The sequence below is a fragment of the Castanea sativa genome, chromosome 2 (genome assembly GCF_040712315.1).
Source record: "Castanea sativa cultivar Marrone di Chiusa Pesio chromosome 2, ASM4071231v1".
Classification (NCBI taxonomy): domain Eukaryota; kingdom Viridiplantae; phylum Streptophyta; class Magnoliopsida; order Fagales; family Fagaceae; genus Castanea; species Castanea sativa.
Genome location: NC_134014.1, coordinates 38,239,962 through 38,248,820, shown reverse-complemented (window position 1 = coordinate 38,248,820; position 8,859 = coordinate 38,239,962). Strand labels below are relative to the sequence as shown.

The 8,859-nt window shown below is 33.5% G+C and overlaps 1 pseudogene; it reads left to right on the top strand.

Annotated features, from left to right (window-relative positions):
* Positions 1 to 623: 623 nt before the first annotated feature.
* Positions 624 to 8,377, top strand: LOC142625579 (peptidyl-prolyl cis-trans isomerase PASTICCINO1-like; annotated as a pseudogene).
* Positions 8,378 to 8,859: the final 482 nt, after the last annotated feature.

Here is an 8,859-nt window from a genome sequence, read left to right as displayed (position 1 = left end):
TTGATGTGAACTTTTTCTTTACAAATTACTGAAACAGTAAGTAATGTCTGTACATTCAATATCCAAATATTTACAAAATGTATACAATTTTGTATATTCAATGTATATAATTTTATAAATTTAATTTATACAATTTTACAAAGAATGTACCAATTTTTATACATAATTTTGTATATTCAATATACATAATTTTTTAAAGAAAATTCACAAATCTATATATTTAATGTATACAATTTTTTTTTTAAAATATACATAATTTTTTATATTTAACATACTCAATTTTTTTTAAAAATTGTACACAATTGTACAAAAATGAAAAAAACGTCCTCAGCTCTCCGAATATCATTTATCTTCCTTGGATTAATGATCAATGTTTGTTTGTGTCATCCAACTCCTACAGTATATTTTCTCCCAAAAAAAAGAAAAAATTTATCCGACAAAAAAAAGTCTAATTAATATATAGCCTTAGTTCATACTACATTAATAATCTATTTTAAAAAACTTTTTATAAAAAATTGAAAAAAGTTATAAAAAGAAAAAGAAAAAAAAAATCCTACATTGAAATGAACGGTGATGATTGGCACCTACTATAAAACAAATTGACGCTATTGGATATTGGGCTTGGAAAATCAACGACTTTAGGTCGATCAATCGGTCCCGATTCGTCTTCTTCAGGTAATTGTCATTACGAATCTGCTCCGTTTTGAACACTTCCATATGCAAAAATTATTCCTTCTGTTTGGTTGCCGAGAAAATTGAGGGAAATATGAACGAACTACCAACCATTTGAATTATGCTATGCCAAGCTAAGTTGCGTAAAAGTTAATACTGAAGGAAAATTAGGGTTTGTGATCAATGGGTTTGCTATACATATGATATGATATGCTTAGTTATAATAATCTCAATTCACTGTGAACCTCTGGTAATTAAAATCTACAATGGTCATCGATTTTGCAGTCACTGTTGTGATTGGCTATGGCTGTCGACGAAGATGCGGAAGGGTTGAATTACATTGTGTGTGTTTAAAACCCCACATTTATTTTTTTTTTAAATTTTTTTTCAAACCTCACCTTTTTTTTGGCTTTTGTTAATGGGTTTGCGAATGCTCTAGTTAAAGAAGAATTAAGCAGGTGCCATTGCATTGTGAAGTAGCAAAAGCGAATAAACGCATACCCTTTTAACTAAATGTCTCGATTGCAATTAAAAACTCAATGTTAACGGGACTAGTTACAGCTTTTGCAAAGAGCCCATTCTCAAAAAGTTGAAAAAAAAAAGATGTGGGTGGGTTATCTTCTTCTTTTTCATGATGAGGCTCTTGGCAGATGTGGGATATCTTCTTATACCCTCTATGCTTGCCACATATCAAGATGATCAGAGAACAGTCATAAAATATTTACATTTTAAGTTTTTTAAACTTAAAAATTATACGCATAACATGAGTTGTGGATCAGATAGTTGATAAACTCCAATCAACATGAAATTTGGTGTCCATATTAAGAACTATGAAAATTTGTAGTCCAATGGTTGGATTTTCAAAATATTAATCCTAAACTATGGACTGGTGTAACATCGCAGGGAGTTAGACCAGGATTATAACCTTGTATGTATGTATGTATGTATGTATGTATGTAATGTGTGTGTGTGTGTTTCCTGATAAAGAATATTTTTGAAGGAAATGCTATTTCAAACTTGTTTGGTTTATTCTTTCATTTGTGATGAAAAGGAGAAAGAAAATTGTGCCTGGAAGTTTGATGAAAGCTTTGACATGGCCTGTTGGGGGTGATCCAAGGCCTTCAGATGCTGATCGGGTTACTCTTTCTATTTATTTATTTGTTTTTCTCTAGTCTTTCTTGATTGTACTCTTTTTAGTCTTAAATGTTTGTGAATGGTTTAACAGGCAGTACTAGATATGCTCAATTGGGCATCTTAGTGGCGGTAAATGTTTTAATTTATTAATTTACAACCTGATTAGTGGACATTCTTGCAAATGAAATGGTGTCTTATACTAAAGTGGCTGTATTGACATCAGGAACTTGGGCTATTGGTATATATAGTTGGGAAGTGAAGTAAGATATTTCCACTGAGTTTTTGTTTTGCAGGTCATTTATCATTGCACCATTCAAACGTTGGATGGAGTTGTTGAATCTACCAGATCAGAAAATGGAGGTCAGCGTGATTTTATGAGTCTAAGCACATTGTGGCTAAACTAGAAAAACAGTTCTATCTTTTTTCCTGGTTCTATGGTATATTTTAAAAATTTATTGCTATTCTATCCTACGCACCACTGGTGCCTACATGGTCGGGTAATTTTGTATCATCTGGCTTAGGCGCTCTTTACTCTTGTGATGAGTGTAGAAAAATCATTGTTAGTGCTGACTCTAACCCTTGCATTTGAGTTCTTTGCTCCATGTTTCAAGGTTTTTTTTGTTCAGATGCTTTTCAAAATTCCATTGGAAGCTTCAACATATTTCTAGTTAATTTTATGTAATTGTGTTTGTTATATCTCGTTTAGCCTGTAATGGATGTACCAAAGTTTTGTAAGAAAGTTGTCCCTTTGCCTCCAACACAATATTGAGGATTCTTTCTTTAATAATTAGGCCTCGACTAAATTGATTTCAATGTTAAAATGCCTTCTGCTACAGTTCTTGGCTTGAATAAATATTTACCATACATGACAGGCAGAGGTACCCCAATAAGACATGTTTTGGGCGAAAGTAAGATGATAGTGGGATTGCTAGAAGGAACCCTAACATCGTTGAAGGGTGAAGTAGCAATGGTAATGTTTTCCTAGTTTCTTAAACTCTGCATATCACAAAAGAGCAAAAAATATGGCAAAGAATGGAACAAATTAATCATTATGTTATGTATACAATGCATATTTGAAGAAAGGCGTGTGGCTTTTTATTTATTTTTTATTTTTTATCCTATTAGGTTTCATTTTTAGTTGGCATATCTGACAAATTTTTTTCTTTGTTTCCTGGAAAAAGAACCTTCTACAGCAAGACAAATTTAATTTGAAAAAGAAAACGGAAAAAAAAGTACAGATTTTATTTGGGAGTGAAAATTATGTTAGTTGATGTTTTGATCATGCTTGTATATTCTACTTTACCAAAAGCAAAAATTATGCTTGCATATTTAACTTACTATGAAGTTGTAATGTTTGTTGTTTCAGTTCTAGATGAAACCTCAATTTCACTATGGTGAGGATGATTGTCCAGTTTCTGTTGCCTATGACTTTCCGAATGATGATGAACTTCATTTTGGGATTGAGATGTTAGATTTCTTCAAAGCCAAGGCAAGAATGTCCGCTTTCAATTCTTTATCATGGGAATGATTCATGATATTCATCTTTAGAATCATGACATTTTGAACTTTACTACCAGCACACTGCACACATGGATTTCATCATGTCATGGAGTTATTACTAGCAATATCAATTCCATTCATTGGAATTTATTTAAGATCATAGACCTTCAATTGGTGGGCCTTCATATCTGAAATCCAATGTTGGTATCTCTTGACTAACATTACACCTAATTTTGACATTTTAGATCTAAGGAGTAGTTCTATAATTGCATCCAACTGTCATGAAGACTCCCTATGGTGATCCTAACAACAAACACACATTTACTAGCCTTTCCCCTCATCTCCATTTTCTACATATGAAGGAAAAAAAATAAAAAAAATTGCATCCACCTTCTTTTAGATCTAATCAAGATTTTCATTAATGTGTTGACTTTCAGGATGTAAGTGATGATTTGGGAGTTGTAAAAAAGGTATTGACAACTATATGAATTGTTGCATTTCAGTAATTTTGATAGGAACATCTTGTTATTATTTAAGGGGGCCATATTGTGATTCTGATATGCTTTCAAATGATGAAAGCAAGGAAAATTTCATTATGATTAATCTCCTTCACTATATTGTCTGCATAAGAAGGTTGTCTGTATTCTATTGGCTGCTTGCTGCAGCCTTTTAAATATGTGTGTTTTTAACTTCCTTTTTTAGTTCACTAATGGGAGTTTCTGTTCTGAATTGTTACATTGCCTCATTATTCTTATATTGAACTGAACGGATTATCCTGAGGACATTCTCATCTGGTATATCATTGGGTCAAGGATGATATTTTTTAATATTTTCATGTTAGATTGTAGAATTGAGGGAACAAACAAATTCAATACGGTTGACATTTTTTTTATTAGTTATTTTCATATATGCTTTGCACCAAAACAAAATATAAATACATGTGAGTGGATGTTCTGTATTTTGTAATATAAATGATTTTAATCTGCTGTCCAGAAAAAGAAATGTGATGGCAATATCACCTTTTCTTTCTTGGGTAAGTATGCAATAACTATAGTGTTAAGATACTCCTACATGAACAGGTAATAAATGAAGGTCTGGGTTGGGAATCACCGAGAGAACCTTATGAAGTAACAGCTTGGTAGGAACTTATTCTTGCCCATTTATATTCGCTTTCGTTTTATATGTGAAACTGCCAATTGGAATGCTTGGAGATTCTAGTGGAGTATGATTGTTTCCAGGATTTCTGCAGAGACTGGTGATGGCAAATTGATTCTGTCATATATGGAAGGAGAGCCGTATTTCTTTACTATTGGAAAATCAGAGGTTAGTAAGACATCTCTCATAAATTTACTTTCTTCAATTTGTTTGGTGTGCTTGTTTTCTTAGTGAAATAATGTGCATCATTAGAAGTTTCTGACGTGTTATATTTGCTGAGTTTGATATTTAGGCTCTCTTTTATAATTCAACATACTGTACTTATTTGTTAAGGTAACTCAGGAAACTATTGAACTTTGTTGCTAAATAGGAAAACTATTCGTCATTGGCATAGCTTTAGAGGAATCTACTATTTTCTGTCCCCTAGCTTATGCTCTTTTTCTATATGGGCATCATTGCTCATGTACAAAGTAGGTACTGAAAAGTCTTGAGATGGGGATTGGAACGATGGCATGTGCAGAGAAGGCAGTAGTATATGTCAACAGTCAGTACCTAACTCAATCTCCTTTGATCCCTGTGATAGAAGGTTTGGAAGAAGTTCACTTTGAGGTGCAACTTGTTCACTTCATTCAGGTCTGAAGTTCTTCCTCTTTGCAAATCATAGTGTTTCTTCATCCATCTGTATGTAAATCTTTGGTGTAACAAGATGAGTATTTGAACTTCTGAGTCTTTAATTTGTATCCACTTTATAGTGTGGTGGATTGGTGATGATGCCTTTTCTTACAAAGGTGAATTACGTGTTTTAAAAGGAACTGAGTTTTTCCCTTTTTCTTGAATCTAACGAAGTCATTCAGAATATTTAGTCTAGTGCTTCAAGATGAAATTAAATTATAAATATCCCCTTTTTATGTGAAATATTAGGCATTTGTGTGGTAACTGTTGTAAAAGCCGGTTTTCTGATGTTCATTGAGAACAAATTTCTGAAAATAAAATTGCAAAATCAGGGGAAAGCAGAGAACATCTTTTTGATGTTTCTGAAAAACTTGTTTTGGGAACAACTGAAAACACTGAGAAAAGGTACTGCTCACTTGAGTGCACAGTGCAATTTACCATGGGTCATATGAAAATGTTCACTTAAGTTAACAGTTTGCCAATTCCTTCAATCCTTTCTAAATTATAAATATCCCCTTTTTATGTGAAATATTAGGCATTTGTGTGGTAACTGTTGTAAAAGCCGGTTTTCTGATGTTCATTGAGAACAAATTTCAGAAAATAAAATTGCAAAATCAGGGGAATGCAGAGAACATCTTTTTGATGTTTTTAAAAAACTTGTTTTGGGAACAACTGAAAACACTGAGAAAAGGCACTGCTCACTTGAGTGCACAGTGCAATTTACCATGGGTCATATGAAAATGTTCCCTTAAGTTAACAGTTTGCCAATTCCTTCAATCCTTTCTAAATTATAAATATCCTTTTTTTTTATTTGAAATATTAGGCATTTGTGCGGTAACTGTTGTAAAAGCCGGTTTTCTGATGTTCGTTGAGAACAAATTTCAGAAAATAAAATTGCAAAATCAGGGGAAAGCAGAGAACATCTTTTTGATGTTTCTGAAAAACTTGTTTTGGGAACAACTGAAAACACTGAGAAAGGGCACTGCTCACTTGAGTGCACGGTGCAATTTACTATCGGTCATATGAAAATGTTCACTTGAGTGAACAGTTTGCCAATTCCTTCAGTCCTTTCTAATTCCATATTTTTATTAGTTCCCTTAATTCTTGAATCAGGTTGTTACCAGAAGATTGCTAATGACGCAAAGGTGTTGAAATGTGTTGAAACAGTTCATTTAGTAGGTTGGTTCACTAGTTTTAGTTTCATAATTCCCCCTTTCAATGAATCAGTTGTTATGTAATCCAGTGAATCCACCATTAATTAGGAGAATCAAACATAAAGATTACAAATTATTCCAAAAATGTTCTTTGTTTTTGGTTTTCTGAACACTTTTTTTCAAAATTTTCTATTCAAATGTATTTTGACTATGAAAATGCAATCCACCATTAGGAGAATCAAACACTTACATAATGATTCCAATTACTTTAAAATTGTTCTTTGTTTTAATTTCAAAAAACAGAGTTCTTCTTTTCTCTCTCTCTCTCTTTTGGTAGTAGAAACTTTGTTTGAAATGGTGTCATTGTTGCATATATTCCAAGATGGCTGTGGAAGTGCTATTGTTGACCATCAGACTAATTTTTGCTTATAGATGAGAACTCTCATTGTTGAGTGGTCATTTGGATATCCAAAACATGAATTTATCTAATTTTAAGTTTGCCTTTTTCATCATATATAGAAACTAATTCATGACAGGAAATTCCTATAAGATTTTGTCTTGAAATGTGCTTTTGGCTTTAAAATTCTTTGGAAGTAGGTGCATATTGAGTGTAAATTATCACTTTAAGTTTCTTCAAGAGAGGTGGATCTAGACCTAAATTATGGTAGGCTTTGAGTTTTGAGGATTCTTTTCTCGATTGAGCCATGCATACTTCGAGATCTTTCTCTGGTTTAATTGATGAATCATCTAATATTTATATTGCATAAATTTTATTGCACTATTTATGTGGTTTGAATCCACATTGCAGGATTGGGCTGGTTTGAACTTCAAAAGTATTATGGATGAAGCAGAGAAGATAAGACTAACAGTATGTTATTAATTTGTAATTTTGCTGCATCTGTACATCTCGCTGCTATTTGATGTTTTAACACAATATATCTGTTGCTTGAAGCACAAATAAATATTGATTTAATTTTTATTTATTAAAGTTTGGAAGTCAATTGTATCTTTATAAGTTGATTGGATTTTATTTTAGGTCTTAGTAGTTAATTATGTTATTAGCGTTTAATCTCCTTGAGTCATGGGTATTTTTGTAGTTCAATAATTGTACTCTTATGGAGACATTGCTCGACTTATGAATATTTCACTTGGAATTTTTTCAATGGTTTGGTGTTAACTCTAGCGAACACTAGGTGCTGGCTTCTAAGTAAACTATCCCACTTTGTGCTTACTCTAAGGAACCCTAGGTGTCAACTCCTAGGTGCTTTTTTATATTATATTTTTCATTGTTTATGTTTTTCAATTTTTGTATTGCATCAAGTTTTGGTTTTGTCTATCGTCGTTATCACATCAAACTTGCCTATGTTCAATGTTTGCACGTGTGCCAAGTTGTTTATCAATACAACTGCATGTTTTATCCTTGTTCTGTGGTGATCAGTCAAAAAAATATTATCCAGTCGGTTTATCTTAGGACCAAGGCAAGTTAGATCTTTGATGCTATTGTTCATTGTCAGGGGAACAGGCTATTCAAAGAAGGAAAAATTTGAACTTGCTAAAGCTAAGTATGAGAAGGTATTATTTTCTTCACCTTATATTGTGAGTACTTTTGTTTGGTTGACCATTCTGTTCCATGCTAAAGCAAAGGATTACCGGTTAGTTTGTTTCAGCGTTAAGATTTTTTGAAAAATAAATCATTTTCCAAAAATTATTTTCTAGAAAACTATCTGGTGCGGACACAAGGTATAAGCCTCCAATTATACGTGTGTATGAGGGGAAGAGAAAAAAGAAGACGGTCAAACTTGTGGCTTTATGGATGAAGCCTGTTAGCAATTGGGCTTGAGATTAAGCTAGCTTGAGCATTTAATAATTAGGGTTTTTTTTTTATGCATCTTATTGTTAGCTATTTAAACACTTTTTCTGATTATTATGAGACAGCTTTTGAGAATTATAAAAAAACGTGTTTCTTTTACACTGGTGCTGACTCCAGTTTTGCTTGGTGCTGACTCCAAGCAACCCTTAGGTGCTGACTCCTAGGGTTTATTCTTGATTCTATTGTTGTTCAATTGTTCCATTGATATAGTGTGGTTGTCCTATATCAGTTTTGGTATCAGGGTAGACTTCCGGTCCATACAACACAGTCATAGACGACCACTTTAAAGCAAAACCACCAAAGAGCAAGCCAATCAAATATGACATTACCTTTCAAGTTTTTACCCCATGAGATCTTGAACAAGCCCAAACCAGTCCTTGCAGTTCATATATGCCCCCTTTGGCCATATGAGTTTTTCATCCCCAAACCAACAGAGAAACTAGCGACCCCTCCCAAGCCCGTGACCATCATCTGTGCCCGCCTTTGATCACAAGACCCACAAACCCAAAAAAAAAGGTGACCCACGCAAGACCCATCAGCCATCAGCTGTTGAAACCCATTATCACCCTCGACTGCCGCCGTTGAGGCCGTCGAACCACTGCTGATGCCAAGACCCGAGACAAGCAGCCGCCACTCTTCCATGTTTCGTGCCACCGCTATCTTCCCCGTCTTCGCGCCTCCACCAGTCGTCGATCCCTAGCA